The sequence below is a fragment of the Lycium barbarum genome, chromosome 6 (assembly GCF_019175385.1).
Source record: "Lycium barbarum isolate Lr01 chromosome 6, ASM1917538v2, whole genome shotgun sequence".
NCBI lineage: Eukaryota > Viridiplantae > Streptophyta > Magnoliopsida > Solanales > Solanaceae > Lycium > Lycium barbarum.
The window spans coordinates 98,447,438-98,470,248 of record NC_083342.1 but is presented as its reverse complement, the minus strand read 5'-3'; positions in this window follow the sequence as shown (position 1 = coordinate 98,470,248).

Genomic DNA, 22,811 nt, shown 5'->3' with positions numbered 1-22,811 from the left:
AAGGCAACCATAATTGTCACGACCCAACTAGGGGCCATGACGGGTACCCAGAGCTGACTACCGAGCACCACTTATCATGCTGACTATCATACTAAACCTGGGCATATAATATTCTCAACACAACTTATCATGAAACAATCTCCAAACATCTCCCAAGACATATATAAGCATAGGCCCATAAGGCTACAAAAATGATGTGCAAAATCTACAATGAAGGGATCACATAGCATCTACAACCCACACGTATACATCTACAAGCCTCTAACTGGAATATTGGAATCATAGTAGCGGGAAAGGACCCCGCCATGCCCTATATCTGTACACAAAAGAATATACCAATAGGCTGCACCTCTGGAGTAGTGGGGTGCTCCTGTGATCTGCTAAGTAAGCTCCTAAGCGTCTGCACCGTCTCCCTGTCTACCTGTGGGCATGAACACAGCGTCCATAAAGAAAAGGACATCAGTACGAATAATATACTGAGTATATAAGACATATATGATAGCATATTAAGGAAATATGGAAAGCATAGGAAGAAAAGATAATTGTAACTGTTTGCCTCTTGAGGCGGAATCATGCATGCTAGCTCTTATGTAAGCATCATCATATCATGCATATATATATATATAAACTGCCCGACCATGTAGGTACGGTGTGATCATCATTAGCCCGCTTTCGGGCCTCCCTCGTCTGGCGTAAACATCTCATGCCGCCCACTAGTGGTGTCTGCCCATGCCATCTAGACATGGTGTATATGCCGCCCGCCTTAGCGGTGTCTGCCCGGCTATATAGGTGCGGTGTAATCTCATCATTATATACTTATCATAAAGCATGCATAAGAACCCAAGTGAAATCTACAACTCTATCGGAGTGACGTAAGGTCGAGAACCCCCGGTTCCATTATGGAGTAGTCGTGATCACCATGCCTCACCTTGAAGGAACTAGCATTATAAGGTGAGACTAGCAACAATGAATAACATCAAGGAACCATGTAAGGATCACTAGCTTCATAATAATATTATATCATAAGCTTTGGAATCTCTAGACATAGATTCATCATCATCATTACTATGGACATATCTCATCTTTATATCATAAGGAACTCTTAAGACTCTTTAACTTTCATCTTTTGGGACGTAAGAAGGTCATGGGAATTATCGGAAAGAAATCACAATATATATATAAGAATCATGCCTATAAAGGAAGGGCTAGCCTTACATACCTTTACGCCTCTTTAACCTTGTCGACTAAATGTTTCCCTCCGAGTTCACTATTTCACATTCAAGAGAATTCGTGCTAAGGTTAGATAACGGAAGCCTACTTTAGGTCTCAACTATCATAACTAAGAGCTAACGAAAATTGGGCAGCATTTCCTTTGTTTGGACAACTTTCTCCATATAATATATCAACTCCCAAACATCAATAGCGACATTCATGATATCGTAGTTAATAGATTTCTCAAGTTAAATATTGTTCTCTTCTCAAATTCACTTTCAACCCATCCATAACTATGAGTACAATACAACACCATTTTCGTTCTTCATGTAATACTTCCTTAACGTTACGGCTTAATACCTAGATGGACCCTTAAACTTGGCATGTTTTGTAAGATAAGCATATAAACTTATAAGGTGACCAGATAGACACTTAAACTTACTCAAAGTGTATTTTTCAAGTTTTTCAGTTGTTTTGAAAACAAAAACTATATTTTTCAAACACTCACAATTTTCATGGCCAAACAAGCCCTAAATATATCACGATTTTTTTTTTTTTAAATGCAAAAATAAGGCAAACACATATACATGAGACTATAAATGTGCACTTAAACCAATAAATACTCGCTAATCGCAATTTTGCAGCTTTCAATTAACTCGGTTTTTTTTTTACACCTGACTAATTAAAAAACAATAACTTTAACCGATAAAAATCCTTAAAAAAAGAAATTTCAAAATAAGAAATTTCTTTTTTTTTTAAGGATTCTCTTCTCGGCTTTACAGTTTTCTTAATTTGAAATTTCTTTTACACTTGAAATACTGAACTTAGAAATTTCTTAATTTGAAATTTCTTTTTTTTAAGGATTTTTATTGGTTAAAGTTATTGTTTTTTAATTATTCAAGTGTAAAAAAAAAACCGAGTTAATTGAAAGTTGCAAAATTGCGATTAGCGAGTATTTATTGGTTTAAGTGCACATTTATAGTCTCATGTATATGTGTTTGCCTTATTTTTGCATTTTAAAAAAACAAATGTGATATATTTAGGGCTTGTTTGGCCATGAAAATTGTGAGTGTTTGAAAAATATAGTTTTTGTTTTCAAAACAACTGAAAAACTTGAAAAATACACTTTGAGTAAGTTTAAGTGTCTATCTGGTCACCTTATAAGTTTATATGCCTATCTTACAAAACATGCCAAGTTTAAGGGTCCATCTAGGTATTAAGCCTAACGTTACTAACATCATTTATAGCGATATTATACTCATCTCATACTAAAAATCATGATTCAATTTAATTTATTACTCAAAATACCATTTCCTCCATGTTTGAGCTCATGTTCTACATCCTTCTCAAATCCAAGTCTTTCAACCACTCAATACCTTTAATGACAAGAAATAAGTGTGAAACTCACCTTTGATTATATAGGAATGGTCTTTGGATGAAGATACTCCACTGAAAGAAAACCCCAACATCAACACCAAAGGAAACCTTGACTTCCCCAAACTTTAGTGATCTTCTCTACACTTGATTCTCTCTTTAGATGGTTATGGAAGGGTGTGGAGTGGTATGGAACCTTCAAGAACTCTTTGGAAGGGTATAGCGAGGTGAAGGAATAAATGGGAGAATTTAGAAATGAACTTAGGGTCGTTGGGATTTAAAAAGGTGGCATTTTCGCCCCCGACCAAGTTGGCGGAGAGTATGCGACCTTGCACACTGAGTGTGCGGTCGCACACTCTCCCCTCCACTTAGGGGAGGTGCTGGGAAGTGAGCCCTCCAGTTTTGGACAGTTGGTGCACAGTGTGTGGCTCAGCATACTCAGTGTGCGGGCGCACACTGCCCTATTTTGCCCGGTTTCGTGAAATCGTGTTCTGTTTGATTCGTTTGACCTCCAATCCTTATGAAACCTTCTTGGCACTCATATAAAACTTTATTAAACATCCAAGGGGCTCTATATCTCTTTCTCAAGGTGATGCTAAGTAATGCTTAACTCAAATGATGTGAAATTCTCCCAAACAAGGCTCTACCTCAACTTTCTTCGACGAACTTGTCCCCTTTTGCCTCAAATGTCTTTGGAATCTTAATTAGACTTACTAAGTATCCTTTCTTACTTGTAGGAACTTCAAGTACACCTTAACTTGCGTTGGTCTAATCGCCTCATGACAACCCAAAGTTCCGAGGTGTAACAATAATCCTATACATTTTATAGTCATGATTTCTATCGTTCTATCTACTTGGCTAACTCGGCTGATCATAAACTTATGTCCAATAAGGAAGAAGCACTACAATAGGGTCATGGAAACCCAAGTATAAAAATTACGAATAACACATCTTTGTGTAGATAATCGAAGGTAGCTCGTCAAGAAGAAAAACATGCCAAAATGAGAAAGAAGGGATAGCCTTTACATACCTCGTGTCACCAATACTGTTATATCCCGTATTTTTGAACGTCGGATTATTTGTAAGCTGAGGTGGGGCCCACACATCAAGATTTTTTTTTTGGAACATGTGAAGAGCTATATGAATCACATATGTAAAGTTAAACACAACTCATGAAGGACCCTTGGGCCAAATCAAAGTGGAAGCCCTCCAAACGAATATTTTTAAGAAAACGTTTCCGGGTGACCTGACTTGGAGGGGCAAAAACGGTATTATAAGTTTGGAATTTGGAAACATACCAAGAGATAGAAGTTATAGATAATTGAATTAGCTTTCCAACCATAGGTCGTGGGTTCCTAGGTGACGTTGGTACAAGGAGATATGGACGTTTTAAGGTCGAAGGGTCAGTGGGCTAGGCCCAACTCGGGACCAACCGAATTGGCCCAAAAAAATGAAAAGAAAAAAATTTAGGCCCAAGTTTGAAGGGAGGCCGGCCAAGCCTTGGCCCAAACCCACAATATGAAATTGTCATGTGATTAGTCATGTGACAATTATATTAAAAAGGGGTCTTTATCCTTTTGAAGCTTCAAGAAAAATTAGATAAGGAGAAGACAAAAGATGAAGAGCAAGAGAAAGGGGCCATTTCGGCCAAGACCATGGAAATTAGGTGCTTTAAATTTTGTTCCAAAAATTATTTTCTTGTAGTATTTCCACTAATTCAAGGGTCCTCTACAACATAGTATAATTGTTTCGGAAGATAAGTCATCCGTTTCATTGTTTCCGCACTTTGGCCAAGTGAAGAAGTTGAAGAGAAAGGGTAAGATTTAATTCCTTTTTGTGTGTTATGAAGGTTTGGTTTATGTTGTGGGAAGTAGAAAGGGTTAAAATTCATGAAAATATGGAAGTTGCATGAATATATATATGTATGAATGTAGCCGTGTACATGTGTGGTTGTGTAGTCAAAGATGAGTTAATTTTATGTTGTATTCTAGTTGTGGTTATGGTGAAATTCATATTGGAAATGAAAGTTGATTGAATTTGATTGAAGTTGGAATTATATGTATTGGCCGAGTGGTATATTGAAATTGGAATGGGAATGAATTAATTTTGTTTAATATGTTAGTTGTGTTGTGGTGATCCTTGCAATGTAAATGAAGGTAACATGATATAATTTTGCATTGTAATGGAATGTAGAAGTTTGTGTCATTTTAGTATGATTTTATGACATTATGGAAATGAAGTTGTTAAGGTGCAAATAATGATGATTGTTGTTGTAATAGGAAGATGGAAACATGTTATGAATAAGTATGTTAAAGATTAGAAGTTTTGGATGAATTATGACTTTGGTGGAAAGTTTGTATATTTTGTATATCTTGTGAATATTTTGTGGAAATGATATGAAATGCTTCCAAATTATATTGCGATGATCTAGATTAATGATGAATGTGAAACCATCGAGCTTGGTTTGGAAATTTGAAGTTGAAATGGAAGATATTGCACTATGTTGGAAAGGGAACTAGTTGTGCCATATTGAGTGTTTTATAGTGATTGTTGTTGTTGGTGTTGTTGTTGTTGGGTTGTTGTTGATTGTTTTGGCCGAGTTGAATTCTCGGGGATGCTATATGTATAGGGGAGATGCTGCCCAAATTTCTGTAGAAAAGTGTTAACTTTAGATTTAAGCCTAAAGCCTTATGGTTAACATTTGGTAAATGTGACCATTTGCAGATTTTGGACGAAACGAGAAGTGAACTTGGAAAGACGTAAAGTGCGTAAAAGGTATGTAAAGTCACCCCGATTCTTCTTTTGGCATGTCCTAGATGTACTAGGATCGGATTCACGCCTCGGAGCATATTCTGCTCATCGGAATCCGCGTATGAAATTGTCACATTTTCGTTCAATAGAATTGGACCCTTTTATATGCTTTAATGAAAAATTATGCAAAATTTCTCCAAATCACTTAGGAAGTTATGGAATGCCCTAGGACCTCTGTAGGTGACCCCATAAGCTTAATACACGTAATTTGAGCCCGCCGCTTTGGTTGTCCCGAGGTGGGCCCGCTATTTCCGATTTTACCCTTATGGTCCTTTGTAACTTGATGTCAAACAATTTTTAAGGAAACGTCTTATCTACTTTTCCAACTACTAATGATGCTTATTCGGGGTACTATATTGAGTCTCTGTAAAGGTACGATATTTTGTATTTCATTTAGTTCCACTATTCCCGCTTTGCTCTCTTATTGTACTATTGCCTTATTTTCGAACAATATAAAATGAAACGTTTTAACTATCCTTTTAACTACTAAGGAAAATTGTTTTAATGATTCCCTCGAGTCTGGTAAACTATTTTGGAATATGAGAATGACCCCAGAAGGATTATTCTTCCGTAACTCATTATGACTTACGACATACACCTACTATGATTCTGTCCGACTTCATTGATTTGATTTGTCATTTCGATATGCCTCATCGAGTCTCTGGAAATCTGTGATATTTTTTGTTGCATTTAGTCTCTCACTACTCCATTCGTGGATGCCCCAATGTTTCTCACACTGAGCCCGGGCCAGGATATGTTGTCAAGCGTATTCCAATGCATTGTTCGCCGTGCCTCGATGTGAGGGGGCAGGTATATATGTACATGGGTTTCGCAGTATGCTGTGCCATGTACACACATTCTGATATGATATGATCTGATATGGCCATCTGATATGATATGATATGTTATGTTACGGGATTATCCCCTACTCTGTTCCTTATGTATGGTGGCACCAGCGTCGGGGGGTGGCCACGTTCTGTTTCGCCGAGCCCTTGGCAGGGGCCGGACATGATATGGTATATGTTTCTAAACACACTCCTCATGTTTTGAAAATATGCATTTGATACTTCGGATGTCACACTCACTTCTCTGTAAGTTCTGTTTCGGTTATGATCTTGTTCCGTATTGGGACCAGGTACGACATATGTTTTCAACAAATACCATTTATACTTTATGATCAGCATTTTGCTAATCTGTACATTTTGTCCATTTTCTGTACCTTCTGTTCTGGTTATGACTTTGTTTACTACGTTCTGTGCTTTACATACTTAGTACATATTTCGTACTGACCCCCTTTCTTCGGGGGCTGCGTTTTCATGCCGCGCAGGTACAGGAGACAGATTTACTGACCGCCTGCCTAGGACATCTACTCTGCTATATTGGGAGCGCTCTTTTGTTCAGAGCCTGTATGTTGGTACAGTCTGCCGCTATTATATATATGTATGCTATTCAGGGGTATGACGGGGCCCTGTCCCGTCTTATGATTATGTTATGATCTGTAGAGGTCTGTAGACATACTTGTGTGGGTTCTGTATATGTTTGGGTATGATATGATCTGTGACAGCCTCATCGGCTTCCATGTACTGCGTCGGTTCGTTTATGATCATTACTAACGCCAAGTGACTTTTATATTTGAAAATATTCTGTCATTTGCTAATTTGGGTTATTGGGTACGTTTGGGTGTCCAGCACGGACACTAGTCGCGGCCTACGGAGTTGGGTCGTGACAAAAGTGGTATCAGAGCGGTTCGTCCTCGGAGTGTCTACAGACCGTGTCTAGTAGAGTCTTGTTTATCGGTGTGTTGTGCACCACATATATAAACAGGAGGCTACAAGACATTTAGGGTGTTACCTTTCTTTGATTCTTAGATCGTGCGATAGAACCAGTTGTAAGAAATGAGTTTCTTTCTTTACTAACCCTTGATTGCAGTTGGAGAACGGTATCGACGTAAGACAGCGACTGCTGATATTGGAAGCTACACAGTACTCCGGTAAGCAATGGTATGAAAGACGTATGCTGGGTAAGGTATTCTGAAGTACGATTAAAACATAAAGTCGAACATTAAAAAGGGAAACAAACATGGAAAGTGTAGCAGGTGCAGTTCGAGTTGGGCATGTGAGGTAAGCCTCGGCATTCTGATACTTTTTATTTGGAATTGTTAGCCCCGTGTGGCTGTGATGCGACATGATATGATATGTATAGACGTATATGTGTTGACCCTATGAGGCATGGTTGGTATTTCCTGTGTACAGGTTTTGGGATAGTAAGAAATACAGAGGAACCTCTGCCCAAATTTTTCTAGGAATATGAAGAGGAAAATGAGACATAAATTCTTAACATGTCTTGAGGGTCGATACCGATAGGGCAAACCTACTGTGTTGGATTAAAGTTTAAGAGATACCCTCCATGTCATTTGTAAGAATCATTACCCTTATTTGGAAAATTTTATCTCGAGAAAGTATATATGAGTGTCAAATTCGCAATTTATTTGGAGGGACCAGAAATATGTTCTAACCCCATTTTGTTTTAGCATAGCCCATGTGAAGGGCAAAATATGCGGAAGGGCAAAAATGTCCGACGAGCAAGTTTCCTCTAATTGGAAGAATACAAAACGTATGACAAGCAGTCGGGAATTGAGTGGTTCGCTCACGACTCATATATATATAATATATATACATGGAGGTAAGTAGTGAAGACGATATAGTCAGAAAAATAAAAGAATTCTCGCTAGGTCGGGGTGGGACCCGCTACGAGAACGTTCTGAAAAGCTGTCAAGACCCCGACTTGTCTTAAATTACGTGACAAAAGACGTGCGGGGCAATTGGTTTAATTATACCGGCCTTAACGTGTCTAAATTCATTAAAGTTGTAAGGTTAAGCGTGCCAGGGCCAGAGCAATTCTGGGATGGGTGACCCCCTGGGAAATGCGCAAAAATTTTTGCAAACATAGGTATAAGAGACGAATAGGAAATTCGGGGTAACCTAAAGGGAATTAGGATATGTGGAAAGGTAAGAAATTTTATAGGGGTCACACGAGCTGAGACGGATTGGATTGTTAAAAAGAAAGAAAAAGCAGCGCAGCCCTGAAATTAGAGTAAATTCGAACAAGTGATTGAAGATGTATTGTAAAAGAAATGGCAGTGATATATATGCGTATGTGTAGCCCCCCCCCCCCCCCCCATTTATGATGATGTCGATTGATTGGTGAACCCTAATAGCCAGTGTTGTCATATACGAAAAACATTAACTGGAGAGAATGTACGAGAAAAGGGGAAAGGTGTGGTACCAATGTTACGAAATAGATTGATACTTATTTCGCTACCGGTTGAGATTGGAAGATCCAAATGTCAGGAGAAGTGAACCGTGAGAAACGTAATTAAGCGGAGCCTCTGAAAGAGTCGACGGGCAAAGCACGAAGTTAATTGCGAAAACAAACTAAAATGGAATAGTACAGGGCAAAGAAAAACTTACGACATGAAATGATGAATTATGTGAATATCAAATAATTCGATTGTCGAGAAAATAGGACGACAGATAAGGAATGGGTATGAAGAAAGTATGTGGTTACTATGAGATAAGCAACTACCCTAATTATATCACTTGAGTGCCAACTATCGAGTAAGATTGTGTACTATGTAATTATGATTCTGTTAAGCTTTCGTACGAAGATAATCAAGTTGTAGGTTAGAAGGAAAAGATTCGAATATGGTGTAAGTATAACCCCAAGGAGGGGGAGCGAATGAAAGTAAAATAAATTAAGCATGAACGAAAATAACTGACATACAGAAGATTGAAGTGATAAAGGACTGGTCTAGGCCTTCGACATCGACTGAAATATATAGTTGTCTGGAAATGGTCAGATTATGGCCTATGTCCCTCGGCAGCTCAGACCGCACGAGGAAAAATTATTTCGCCCATGGTCTGGAATTAGCTATGGTGATTCATGCTTTAAAGATATGGCGGTATTACTTACGTGGGGTGCGCGTTGATATTTATACGGATCCTAAGGGCTGCCAGTATACGTTTTAAGAAAAAGGGAGCCGAATTCGCGGAAGAGAAGATGGTTCAATTATTGAAGGATTATGATGTTAATATTTTGTGCCACCCCAGAAAAGCTAAAGCTGTGACAGACGCACTTAGTCGTGAGTCCACGGACGGCTTGACCGGCATACATTCAGAAGTAAAGAATTGGTTTGTAAAACTCATTAGTCAGCTAGCCTTAGAGTCCGTTTGGTCGGTTCTGAAGATATTGGAATTTTGTCCGAAGAAGTTACTGAATCATCGATCATGGGAAAGGTAAAACAGCGTCAGTTTGAGGATTCTATTCTAGTATCGTACAGAGATACAACCTTTGACAAGGAAAAGATCCAGCTCGAGGTTTTACCGGATGAGTATTGTTATACCGAGGCAGATTATGTGTGCCCGACATCGCAAGGCCGTTGCCCAGTGCCCGAATTGCCAGCAGATTAAAAATTGAACACCAGAAGCCTGATGGACTATTCCAGGGAATGGAAATTCTGATTTGGAAGTGGGAGATAATTAATATGGATTACATTACAGGATTGTCTCGCACTCCACGGAAGTATGATTCCATATGGATTATTGTGCAGAGGCTAACAAAAATCAGTCCACTTTCTTCCCGTCAAAAACACTTATTCAGCTGAGGATTATGCCAGACTATATGTATTAAAGGAATAGTGAGACTTCACGGAGTTCCTATATCTATTGTCACTGACAGAGGTACTCAATTTATGACTAAATTCTGGAGATTTGTTTTCAGGAAGGATTAGAGGCTTAGGTAAGTCTGAGCACAGTATTCCATCTTCAGAGCGACGGACAGGCCGAGTACACTATACAGACACTAGAAAATATGTTACGGGCCTGTATTATTGAATTCAGAGGTAGCCGGGACGATCATCTGCCGTTGATCGAGTTTGCTTATAATGATAGCTAAGATTCTAGCTTAATACGAGGCTTTGTATGGCAGAAAATGCAGGTCACTGATCGGCTGGTTCGATATTGGCGAAACAGAGTTAATCGGTCCCGATATGATCCAGCAGGCCGTTGATAAGGTGAAACTCATCCGAGAAAGACAATTAGCAGCCCAGAGTCGACAGAGATCGTATGCTGACAAACGGCGTCGACCCTTAGAGTTCCAGGTCGGGGATTGGGTATTTTTGAAAGTATCGCCTATGAGAGGCGTAATGCGATTCGGCAAAAAGAGTAAGCTCAGTCCGCAATATATCGGACCCTATCAGATTATTTGAAAGATTGGGAATGTCGCCTACGAGATAGATTTACCATCTGATTTGGAAGCGGTACATCCGGCATTTCATGTATCTATGCTCCGCGAATGTGTCGGTGGTCCTCCTAGAATATTTCCATCAAATAATATTCGGGTGACGGAGGAACTATCGTACGAAGAGCAGCCTGTAGCCATTCTGGATTGCCAGGTAAGGAGATTGCAGAATAAAGATGTAGCTTCCGTTAAGGTGCTGTGGCAGAACGATAACAGGGAAGAGATGACCTGGGAAACTGAAGAGGAAATGAAGAAGAAATATCCTTACTTGGTTATATTCAATAATGAATGTGTATCATATGAGCCGACCATAAAAAGAAACTCCCCCGAAGTACTTACAGACCCTATAAGACTAATCTAACATTCGAGGACGAATGTTCTAAAGGGGGGGAGGATGTTATATCCCGTATTTTTGAACGTCGGATTATTTGTAAGCTGAGGTGGGGCCCACACATCAAGATTTTTTTTTTGGAACATGTGACAAGCTATATGAATCACATATGTAAAGTTAAACACAACTCATGAAGGACCCTTGGGCCAAATCAAAGTGGAAGCCCTCCAAACGAATATTTTTAAGAAAACGTTTCCGGGTGACCTGACTTGGAGGGGCAAAAACGGTATTATAAGTTTGGAATTTGGAAACATACCAAGAGATAGAAGTTATAGATAATTGAATTAGCTTTCCAACCATAGGTCGTGGGTTCCTAGGTGACGTTGGTACAAGGAGATATGGACGTTTTAAGGTCGAAGGGTCAGTGGGCTAGGCCCAACTCGGGACCAACCGAATTGGCCCAAAAAAATGAAAAGAAAAAAATTTAGGCCCAAGTTTGAAGGGAGGCCGGCCAAGCCTTGGCCCAAACCCACAATATGAAATTGTCATGTGATTAGTCATGTGACAATTATATTAAAAAGGGGTCTTTATCCTTTTGAAGCTTCAAGAAAAATTAGATAAGGAGAAGACAAAAGATGAAGAGCAAGAGAAAGGGGCCATTTCGGCCAAGACCATGGAAATTAGGTGCTTTAAATTTTGTTCCAAAAATTATTTTCTTGTAGTATTTCCACTAATTCAAGGGTCCTCTACAACATAGTATAATTGTTTCGGAAGATAAGTCATCCGTTTCATTGTTTCCGCACTTTGGCCAAGTGAAGAAGTTGAAGAGAAAGGGTAAGATTTAATTCCTTTTTGTGTGTTATGAAGGTTTGGTTTATGTTGTGGGAAGTAGAAAGGGTTAAAATTCATGAAAATATGGAAGTTGCATGAATATATATATGTATGAATGTAGCCGTGTACATGTGTGGTTGTGTAGTCAAAGATGAGTTAATTTTATGTTGTATTCTAGTTGTGGTTATGGTGAAATTCATATTGGAAATGAAAGTTGATTGAATTTGATTGAAGTTGGAATTATATGTATTGGCCGAGTGGTATATTGAAATTGGAATGGGAATGAATTAATTTTGTTTAATATGTTAGTTGTGTTGTGGTGATCCTTGCAATGTAAATGAAGGTAACATGATATAATTTTGCATTGTAATGGAATGTAGAAGTTTGTGTCATTTTAGTATGATTTTATGACATTATGGAAATGAAGTTGTTAAGGTGCAAATAATGATGATTGTTGTTGTAATAGGAAGATGGAAACATGTTATGAATAAGTATGTTAAAGATTAGAAGTTTTGGATGAATTATGACTTTGGTGGAAAGTTTGTATATTTTGTATATCTTGTGAATATTTTGTGGAAATGATATGAAATGCTTCCAAATTATATTGCGATGATCTAGATTAATGATGAATGTGAAACCATCGAGCTTGGTTTGGAAATTTGAAGTTGAAATGGAAGATATTGCACTATGTTGGAAAGGGAACTAGTTGTGCCATATTGAGTGTTTTATAGTGATTGTTGTTGTTGGTGTTGTTGTTGTTGGGTTGTTGTTGATTGTTTTGGCCGAGTTGAATTCTCGGGGATGCTATATGTATAGGGGAGATGCTGCCCAAATTTCTGTAGAAAAGTGTTAACTTTAGATTTAAGCCTAAAGCCTTATGGTTAACATTTGGTAAATGTGACCATTTGCAGATTTTGGACGAAACGAGAAGTGAACTTGGAAAGGCGTAAAGTGCGTAAAAGGTATGTAAAGCCACCCCGATTCTTCTTTTGGCATGTCCTAGATGTACTAGGATCGGATTCACGCCTCGGAGCATATTCTGCTCATCGGAATCCGCGTATGAAATTGTCACATTTTCGTTCAATAGAATTGGACCCTTTTATATGCTTTAATGAAAAATTATGCAAAATTTCTCCAAATCACTTAGGAAGTTATGGAATGCCCTAGGACCTCTGTAGGTGACCCCATAAGCTTAATACACGTAATTTGAGCCCGCCGCTTTGGTTGTCCCGAGGTGGGCCCGCTATTTCCGATTTTACCCTTATGGTCCTTTGTAACTTGATGTCAAGCAATTTTTAAGGAAACGTCTTATCTACTTTTCCAACTACTAATGATGCTTATTCGGGGTACTATATTGAGTCTCTGTAAAGGTACGATATTTTGTATTTCATTTAGTTCCACTATTCCCGCTTTGCTCTCTTATTGTACTATTGCCTTATTTTCGAACAATATAAAATGAAACGTTTTAACTATCCTTTTAACTACTAAGGAAAATTGTTTTAATGATTCCCTCGAGTCTGGTAAACTATTTTGGAATATGAGAATGACCCCAGAAGGATTATTCTTCCGTAACTCATTATGACTTACGACATACACCTACTATGATTCTGTCCGACTTCATTGATTTGATTTGTCATTTCGATATGCCTCATCGAGTCTCTGGAAATCTGTGATATTTTTTGTTGCATTTAGTCTCTCACTACTCCATTCGTGGATGCCCCAATGTTTCTCACACTGAGCCCGGGCCAGGATATGTTGTCAAGCGTATTCCAATGCATTGTTCGCCGTGCCTCGATGTGAGGGGGCAGGTATATATGTACATGGGTTTTGGAGTATGCTGTGCCATGTACACACATTCTGATATGATATGATCTGATATGGCCATCTGATATGATATGATATGTTATGTTACGGGATTATCCCCTACTCTGTTCCTTATGTATGGTGGCACCAGCGTCGGGGGGTGGCCACGTTCTGTTTCGCCGAGCCCTTGGCAGGGGCCGGACATGATATGGTATATGTTTCTAAACACACTCCTCATGTTTTGAAAATATGCATTTGATACTTCGGATGTCACACTCACTTCTCTGTAAGTTCTGTTTCGGTTATGATCTTGTTCCGTATTGGGACCAGGTACGACATATGTTTTCAACAAATACCATTTATACTTTATGATCAGCATTTTGCTAATCTGTACATTTTGTCCATTTTCTGTACCTTCTGTTCTGGTTATGACTTTGTTTACTACGTTCTGTGCTTTACATACTTAGTACATATTTCGTACTGACCCCCTTTCTTCGGGGGCTGCGTTTTCATGCCGCGCAGGTACAGGAGACAGATTTACTGACCGCCTGCCTAGGACATCTACTCTGCTATATTGGGAGCGCTCTTTTGTTCAGAGCCTGTATGTTGGTACAGTCTGCCGCTATTATATATATGTATGCTATTCAGGGGTATGACGGGGCCCTGTCCCGTCTTATGATTATGTTATGATCTGTAGAGGTCTGTAGACATACTTGTGTGGGTTCTGTATATGTTTGGGTATGATATGATCTGTGACAGCCTCATCGGCTTCCATGTACTGCGTCGGTTCGTTTATGATCATTACTAACGCCAAGTGACTTTTATATTTGAAAATATTCTGTCATTTGCTAATTTGGGTTATTGGGTACGTTTGGGTGTCCAGCACGGACACTAGTCGCGGCCTACGGAGTTGGGTCGTGACAAAAGTGGTATCAGAGCGGTTCGTCCTCGGAGTGTCTACAGACCGTGTCTAGTAGAGTCTTGTTTATCGGTGTGTTGTGCACCACATATATAAACAGGAGGCTACAAGACATTTAGGGTGTTACCTTTCTTTGATTCTTAGATCGTGCGATAGAACCAGTTGTAAGAAATGAGTTTCTTTCTTTACTAACCCTTGATTGCAGTTGGAGAACGGTATCGACGTAAGACAGCGACTGCTGATATTGGAAGCTACACAGTACTCCGGTAAGCAATGGTATGAAAGACGTATGCTGGGTAAGGTATTCTGAAGTACGATTAAAACATAAAGTCGAACATTAAAAAGGGAAACAAACATGGAAAGTGTAGCAGGTGCAGTTCGAGTTGGGCATGTGAGGTAAGCCTCGGCATTCTGATACTTTTTATTTGGAATTGTTAGCCCCGTGTGGCTGTGATGCGACATGATATGATATGTATAGACGTATATGTGTTGACCCTATGAGGCATGGTTGGTATTTCCTGTGTACAGGTTTTGGGATAGTAAGAAATACAGAGGAACCTCTGCCCAAATTTTTCTAGGAATATGAAGAGGAAAATGAGACATAAATTCTTAACATGTCTTGAGGGTCGATACCGATAGGGCAAACCTACTGTGTTGGATTAAAGTTTAAGAGATACCCTCCATGTCATTTGTAAGAATCATTACCCTTATTTGGAAAATTTTATCTCGAGAAAGTATATATGAGTGTCAAATTCGCAATTTATTTGGAGGGACCAGAAATATGTTCTAACCCCATTTTGTTTTAGCATAGCCCATGTGAAGGGCAAAATATGCGGAAGGGCAAAAATGTCCGACGAGCAAGTTTCCTCTAATTGGAAGAATACAAAACGTATGACAAGCAGTCGGGAATTGAGTGGTTCGCTCACGACTCATATATATATAATATATATACATGGAGGTAAGTAGTGAAGACGATATAGTCAGAAAAATAAAAGAATTCTCGCTAGGTCGGGGTGGGACCCGCTACGAGAACGTTCTGAAAAGCTGTCAAGACCCCGACTTGTCTTAAATTACGTGACAAAAGACGTGCGGGGCAATTGGTTTAATTATACCGGCCTTAACGTGTCTAAATTCATTAAAGTTGTAAGGTTAAGCGTGCCAGGGCCAGAGCAATTCTGGGATGGGTGACCCCCTGGGAAATGCGCAAAAATTTTTGCAAACATAGGTATAAGAGACGAATAGGAAATTCGGGGTAACCTAAAGGGAATTAGGATATGTGGAAAGGTAAGAAATTTTATAGGGGTCACACGAGCTGAGACGGATTGGATTGTTAAAAAGAAAGAAAAAGCAGCGCAGCCCTGAAATTAGAGTAAATTCGAACAAGTGATTGAAGATGTATTGTAAAAGAAATGGCAGTGATATATATGCGTATGTGTAGCCCCCCCCCCCCCCCCCATTTATGATGATGTCGATTGATTGGTGAACCCTAATAGCCAGTGTTGTCATATACGAAAAACATTAACTGGAGAGAATGTACGAGAAAAGGGGAAAGGTGTGGTACCAATGTTACGAAATAGATTGATACTTATTTCGCTACCGGTTGAGATTGGAAGATCCAAATGTCAGGAGAAGTGAACCGTGAGAAACGTAATTAAGCGGAGCCTCTGAAAGAGTCGACGGGCAAAGCACGAAGTTAATTGCGAAAACAAACTAAAATGGAATAGTACAGGGCAAAGAAAAACTTACGACATGAAATGATGAATTATGTGAATATCAAATAATTCGATTGTCGAGAAAATAGGACGACAGATAAGGAATGGGTATGAAGAAAGTATGTGGTTACTATGAGATAAGCAACTACCCTAATTATATCACTTGAGTGCCAACTATCGAGTAAGATTGTGTACTATGTAATTATGATTCTGTTAAGCTTTCGTACGAAGATAATCAAGTTGTAGGTTAGAAGGAAAAGATTCGAATATGGTGTAAGTATAACCCCAAGGAGGGGGAGCGAATGAAAGTAAAATAAATTAAGCATGAACGAAAATAACTGACATACAGAAGATTGAAGTGATAAAGGACTGGTCTAGGCCTTCGACATCGACTGAAATATATAGTTGTCTGGAAATGGTCAGATTATGGCCTATGTCCCTCGGCAGCTCAGACCGCACGAGGAAAAATTATTTCGCCCATGGTCTGGAATTAGCTATGGTGATTCATGCTTTAAAGATATGGCGGTATTACTTACGTGGGGTGCGCGTTGATATTTATACGGATCCTAAGGGCTGCCAGTATACGTTTTAAGAAAAAGGGAGCCGAATTCGCGGAAGAGAAGATGGTTCAATTATTGAAGGATTATGATGTTAATATTTTGTGCCACCCCAGAAAAGCTAAAGCTGTGACAGACGCACTTAGTCGTGAGTCCACGGACGGCTTGACCGGCATACATTCAGAAGTAAAGAATTGGTTTGTAAAACTCATTAGTCAGCTAGCCTTAGAGTCCGTTTGGTCGGTTCTGAAGATATTGGAATTTTGTCCGAAGAAGTTACTGAATCATCGATCATGGGAAAGGTAAAACAGCGTCAGTTTGAGGATTCTATTCTAGTATCGTACAGAGATACAACCTTTGACAAGGAAAAGATCCAGCTCGAGGTTTTACCGGATGAGTATTGTTATACCGAGGCAGATTATGTGTGCCCGACATCGCAAGGCCGTTGCCCAGTGCCCGAATTGCCAGCAGATTAAAAATTGAACACCAGAAGCCTGATGGACTATTCCAGGGAATGGAAATTCTGATTTGGAAGTGGGAGATAATTAATATGGATTACATTACAGGATTGTCTCGCACTCCACGGAAGTATGATTCCATATGGATTATTGTGCAGAGGCTAACAAAAATCAGTCCACTTTCTTCCCGTCAAAAACACTTATTCAGCTGAGGATTATGCCAGACTATATGTATTAAAGGAATAGTGAGACTCCACGGAGTTCCTATATCTATTGTCACTGACAGAGGTACTCAATTTATGACTAAATTCTGGAGATTTGTTTTCAGGAAGGATTAGAGGCTTAGGTAAGTCTGAGCACAGTATTCCATCTTCAGAGCGACGGACAGGCCGAGTACACTATACAGACACTAGAAAATATGTTACGGGCCTGTATTATTGAATTCAGAGGTAGCCGGGACGATCATCTGCCGTTGATCGAGTTTGCTTATAATGATAGCTAAGATTCTAGCTTAATACGAGGCTTTGTATGGCAGAAAATGCAGGTCACTGATCGGCTGGTTCGATATTGGCGAAACAGAGTTAATCGGTCCCGATATGATCCAGCAGGCCGTTGATAAGGTGAAACTCATCCGAGAAAGACAATTAGCAGCCCAGAGTCGACAGAGATCGTATGCTGACAAACGGCGTCGACCCTTAGAGTTCCAGGTCGGGGATTGGGTATTTTTGAAAGTATCGCCTATGAGAGGCGTAATGCGATTCGGCAAAAAGAGTAAGCTCAGTCCGCAATATATCGGACCCTATCAGATTATTTGAAAGATTGGGAATGTCGCCTACGAGATAGATTTACCATCTGATTTGGAAGCGGTACATCCGGCATTTCATGTATCTATGCTCCGCGAATGTGTCGGTGGTCCTCCTAGAATATTTCCATCAAATAATATTCGGGTGACGGAGGAACTATCGTACGAAGAGCAGCCTGTAGCCATTCTGGATTGCCAGGTAAGGAGATTGCAGAATAAAGATGTAGCTTCCGTTAAGGTGCTGTGGCAGAACGATAACAGGGAAGAGATGACCTGGGAAACTGAAGAGGAAATGAAGAAGAAATATCCTTACTTGGTTATATTCAATAATGAATGTGTATCATATGAGCCGACCATAAAAAGAAACTCCCCCGAAGTACTTACAGACCCTATAAGACTAATCTAACATTCGAGGACGAATGTTCTAAAGGGGGGGAGGATGTTATATCCCGTATTTTTGAACGTCGGATTATTTGTAAGCTGAGGTGGGGCCCACACATCAAGATTTTTTTTTTGGAACATGTGAAGAGCTATATGAATCACATATGTAAAGTTAAACACAACTCATGAAGGACCCTTGGGCCAAATCAAAGTGGAAGCCCTCCAAACGAATATTTTTAAGAAAACGTTTCCGGGTGACCTGACTTGGAGGGGCAAAAACGGTATTATAAGTTTGGAATTTGGAAACATACCAAGAGATAGAAGTTATAGATAATTGAATTAGCTTTCCAACCATAGGTCGTGGGTTCCTAGGTGACGTTGGTACAAGGAGATATGGACGTTTTAAGGTCGAAGGGTCAGTGGGCTAGGCCCAACTCGGGACCAACCGAATTGGCCCAAAAAAATGAAAAGAAAAAAATTTAGGCCCAAGTTTGAAGGGAGGCCGGCCAAGCCTTGGCCCAAACCCACAATATGAAATTGTCATGTGATTAGTCATGTGACAATTATATTAAAAAGGGGTCTTTATCCTTTTGAAGCTTCAAGAAAAATTAGATAAGGAGAAGACAAAAGATGAAGAGCAAGAGAAAGGGGCCATTTCGGCCAAGACCATGGAAATTAGGTGCTTTAAATTTTGTTCCAAAAATTATTTTCTTGTAGTATTTCCACTAATTCAAGGGTCCTCTACAACATAGTATAATTGTTTCGGAAGATAAGTCATCCGTTTCATTGTTTCCGCACTTTGGCCAAGTGAAGAAGTTGAAGAGAAAGGGTAAGATTTAATTCCTTTTTGTGTGTTATGAAGGTTTGGTTTATGTTGTGGGAAGTAGAAAGGGTTAAAATTCATGAAAATATGGAAGTTGCATGAATATATATATGTATGAATGTAGCCGTGTACATGTGTGGTTGTGTAGTCAAAGATGAGTTAATTTTATGTTGTATTCTAGTTGTGGTTATGGTGAAATTCATATTGGAAATGAAAGTTGATTGAATTTGATTGAAGTTGGAATTATATGTATTGGCCGAGTGGTATATTGAAATTGGAATGGGAATGAATTAATTTTGTTTAATATGTTAGTTGTGTTGTGGTGATCCTTGCAATGTAAATGAAGGTAACATGATATAATTTTGCATTGTAATGGAATGTAGAAGTTTGTGTCATTTTAGTATGATTTTATGACATTATGGAAATGAAGTTGTTAAGGTGCAAATAATGATGATTGTTGTTGTAATAGGAAGATGGAAACATGTTATGAATAAGTATGTTAAAGATTAGAAGTTTTGGATGAATTATGACTTTGGTGGAAAGTTTGTATATTTTGTATATCTTGTGAATATTTTGTGGAAATGATATGAAATGCTTCCAAATTATATTGCGATGATCTAGATTAATGATGAATGTGAAACCATCGAGCTTGGTTTGGAAATTTGAAGTTGAAATGGAAGATATTGCACTATGTTGGAAAGGGAACTAGTTGTGCCATATTGAGTGTTTTATAGTGATTGTTGTTGTTGGTGTTGTTGTTGTTGGGTTGTTGTTGATTGTTTTGGCCGAGTTGAATTCTCGGGGATGCTATATGTATAGGGGAGATGCTGCCCAAATTTCTGTAGAAAAGTGTTAACTTTAGATTTAAGCCTAAAGCCTTATGGTTAACATTTGGTAAATGTGACCATTTGCAGATTTTGGACGAAACGAGAAGTGAACTTGGAAAGGCGTAAAGTGCGTAAAAGGTATGTAAAGCCACCCCGATTCTTCTTTTGGCATGTCCTAGATGTACTAGGATCGGATTCACGCCTCGGAGCATATTCTGCTCATCGGAATCCGCGTATGAAATTGTCACATTTTCGTTCAATAGAATTGGACCCTTTTATATGCTTTAATGAAAAATTATGCAAAATTTCTCCAAATCACTTAGGAAGTTATGGAATGCCCTAGGACCTCTGTAGGTGACCCCATAAGCTTAATACACGTAATTTGAGCCCGCCGCTTTGGTTGTCCCGAGGTGGGCCCGCTATTTCCGATTTTACCCTTATGGTCCTTTGTAACTTGATGTCAAGCAATTTTTAAGGAAACGTCTTATCTACTTTTCCAACTACTAATGATGCTTATTCGGGGTACTATATTGAGTCTCTGTAAAGGTACGATATTTTGTATTTCATTTAGTTCCACTATTCCCGCTTTGCTCTCTTATTGTACTATTGCCTTATTTTCGAACAATATAAAATGAAACGTTTTAACTATCCTTTTAACTACTAAGGAAAATTGTTTTAATGATTCCCTCGAGTCTGGTAAACTATTTTGGAATATGAGAATGACCCCAGAAGGATTATTCTTCCGTAACTCATTATGACTTACGACATACACCTACTATGATTCTGTCCGACTTCATTGATTTGATTTGTCATTTCGATATGCCTCATCGAGTCTCTGGAAATCTGTGATATTTTTTGTTGCATTTAGTCTCTCACTACTCCATTCGTGGATGCCCCAATGTTTCTCACACTGAGCCCGGGCCAGGATATGTTGTCAAGCGTATTCCAATGCATTGTTCGCCGTGCCTCGATGTGAGGGGGCAGGTATATATGTACATGGGTTTTGCAGTATGCTGTGCCATGTACACACATTCTGATATGATATGATCTGATATGGCCATCTGATATGATATGATATGTTATGTTACGGGATTATCCCCTACTCTGTTCCTTATGTATGGTGGCACCAGCGTCGGGGGGTGGCCACGTTCTGTTTCGCCGAGCCCTTGGCAGGGGCCGGACATGATATGGTATATGTTTCTAAACACACTCCTCATGTTTTGAAAATATGCATTTGATACTTCGGATGTCACACTCACTTCTCTGTAAGTTCTGTTTCGGTTATGATCTTGTTCCGTATTGGGACCAGGTACGACATATGTTTTCAACAAATACCATTTATACTTTATGATCAGCATTTTGCTAATCTGTACATTTTGTCCATTTTCTGTACCTTCTGTTCTGGTTATGACTTTGTTTACTACGTTCTGTGCTTTACATACTTAGTACATATTTCGTACTGACCCCCTTTCTTCGGGGGCTGCGTTTTCATGCCGCGCAGGTACAGGAGACAGATTTACTGACCGCCTGCCTAGGACATCTACTCTGCTATATTGGGAGCGCTCTTTTGTTCAGAGCCTGTATGTTGGTACAGTCTGCCGCTATTATATATATGTATGCTATTCAGGGGTATGACGGGGCCCTGTCCCGTCTTATGATTATGTTATGATCTGTAGAGGTCTGTAGACATACTTGTGTGGGTTCTGTATATGTTTGGGTATGATATGATCTGTGACAGCCTCATCGGCTTCCATGTACTGCGTCGGTTCGTTTATGATCATTACTAACGCCAAGTGACTTTTATATTTGAAAATATTCTGTCGTTTGCTAATTTGGGTTATTGGGTACGTTTGGGTGTCCAGCACGGACACTAGTCGCGGCCTACGGAGTTGGGTCGTGACAAATACGAACTCAACAATGATCTCATCTCAACTAGTACTTCGACATATAATAATGATAGCACATTCATTAACTTAACAAACGCTAGTATCTAATGTATATCAAAATGATAACTAGTTCTAAAAAGAATCGGGCAGCATTTCCCATATTCACAAGCATTTCCAACTCAATCAATATCCTCAATCAACATCAACAACAACTTCCTTTACCTTCTTCTAACTTCCAGTTACAAAACATCACAAGTATACACCCAAACAACCCCAATAAACACTTATATACTAGACTTGCATACACTTCCCTAACTACATATGAGCATAGTATAATAACAACAATAACAATAATACAACTACAATCATTCTCCCTGATTTTATAGACCTTAACAACATAGTCTCTAAACAGTCCATACCTCTAACCACAACAAGGACACAATATACGGTATGTCATTCGTGTTTCTTTAACCAACAAGATGTCTAGAACTTTAATCAACTCAAAAATAAGCAAACAAGATGGAAACTTACCTTAGGAACTCAAAAATGCCCCAATCCAAAGATTACTTCACCATGAAGTACCTTTCAAATTCACCACAAGAACAGAGACTAGCATTCAATAAGTAATCCGGGAACTTTAGCACTTGAATCACACTTTAATCTTGGATCTCACCTTGGGGTTACCTTAGATATGATTGGGAGGGTTTTTAGGGGTGTTGAAGGTCTGGGATATGTTGAAAATGAATTAAAAAGGAAAGGGATCAAAATATATACAATTTGGAGTCT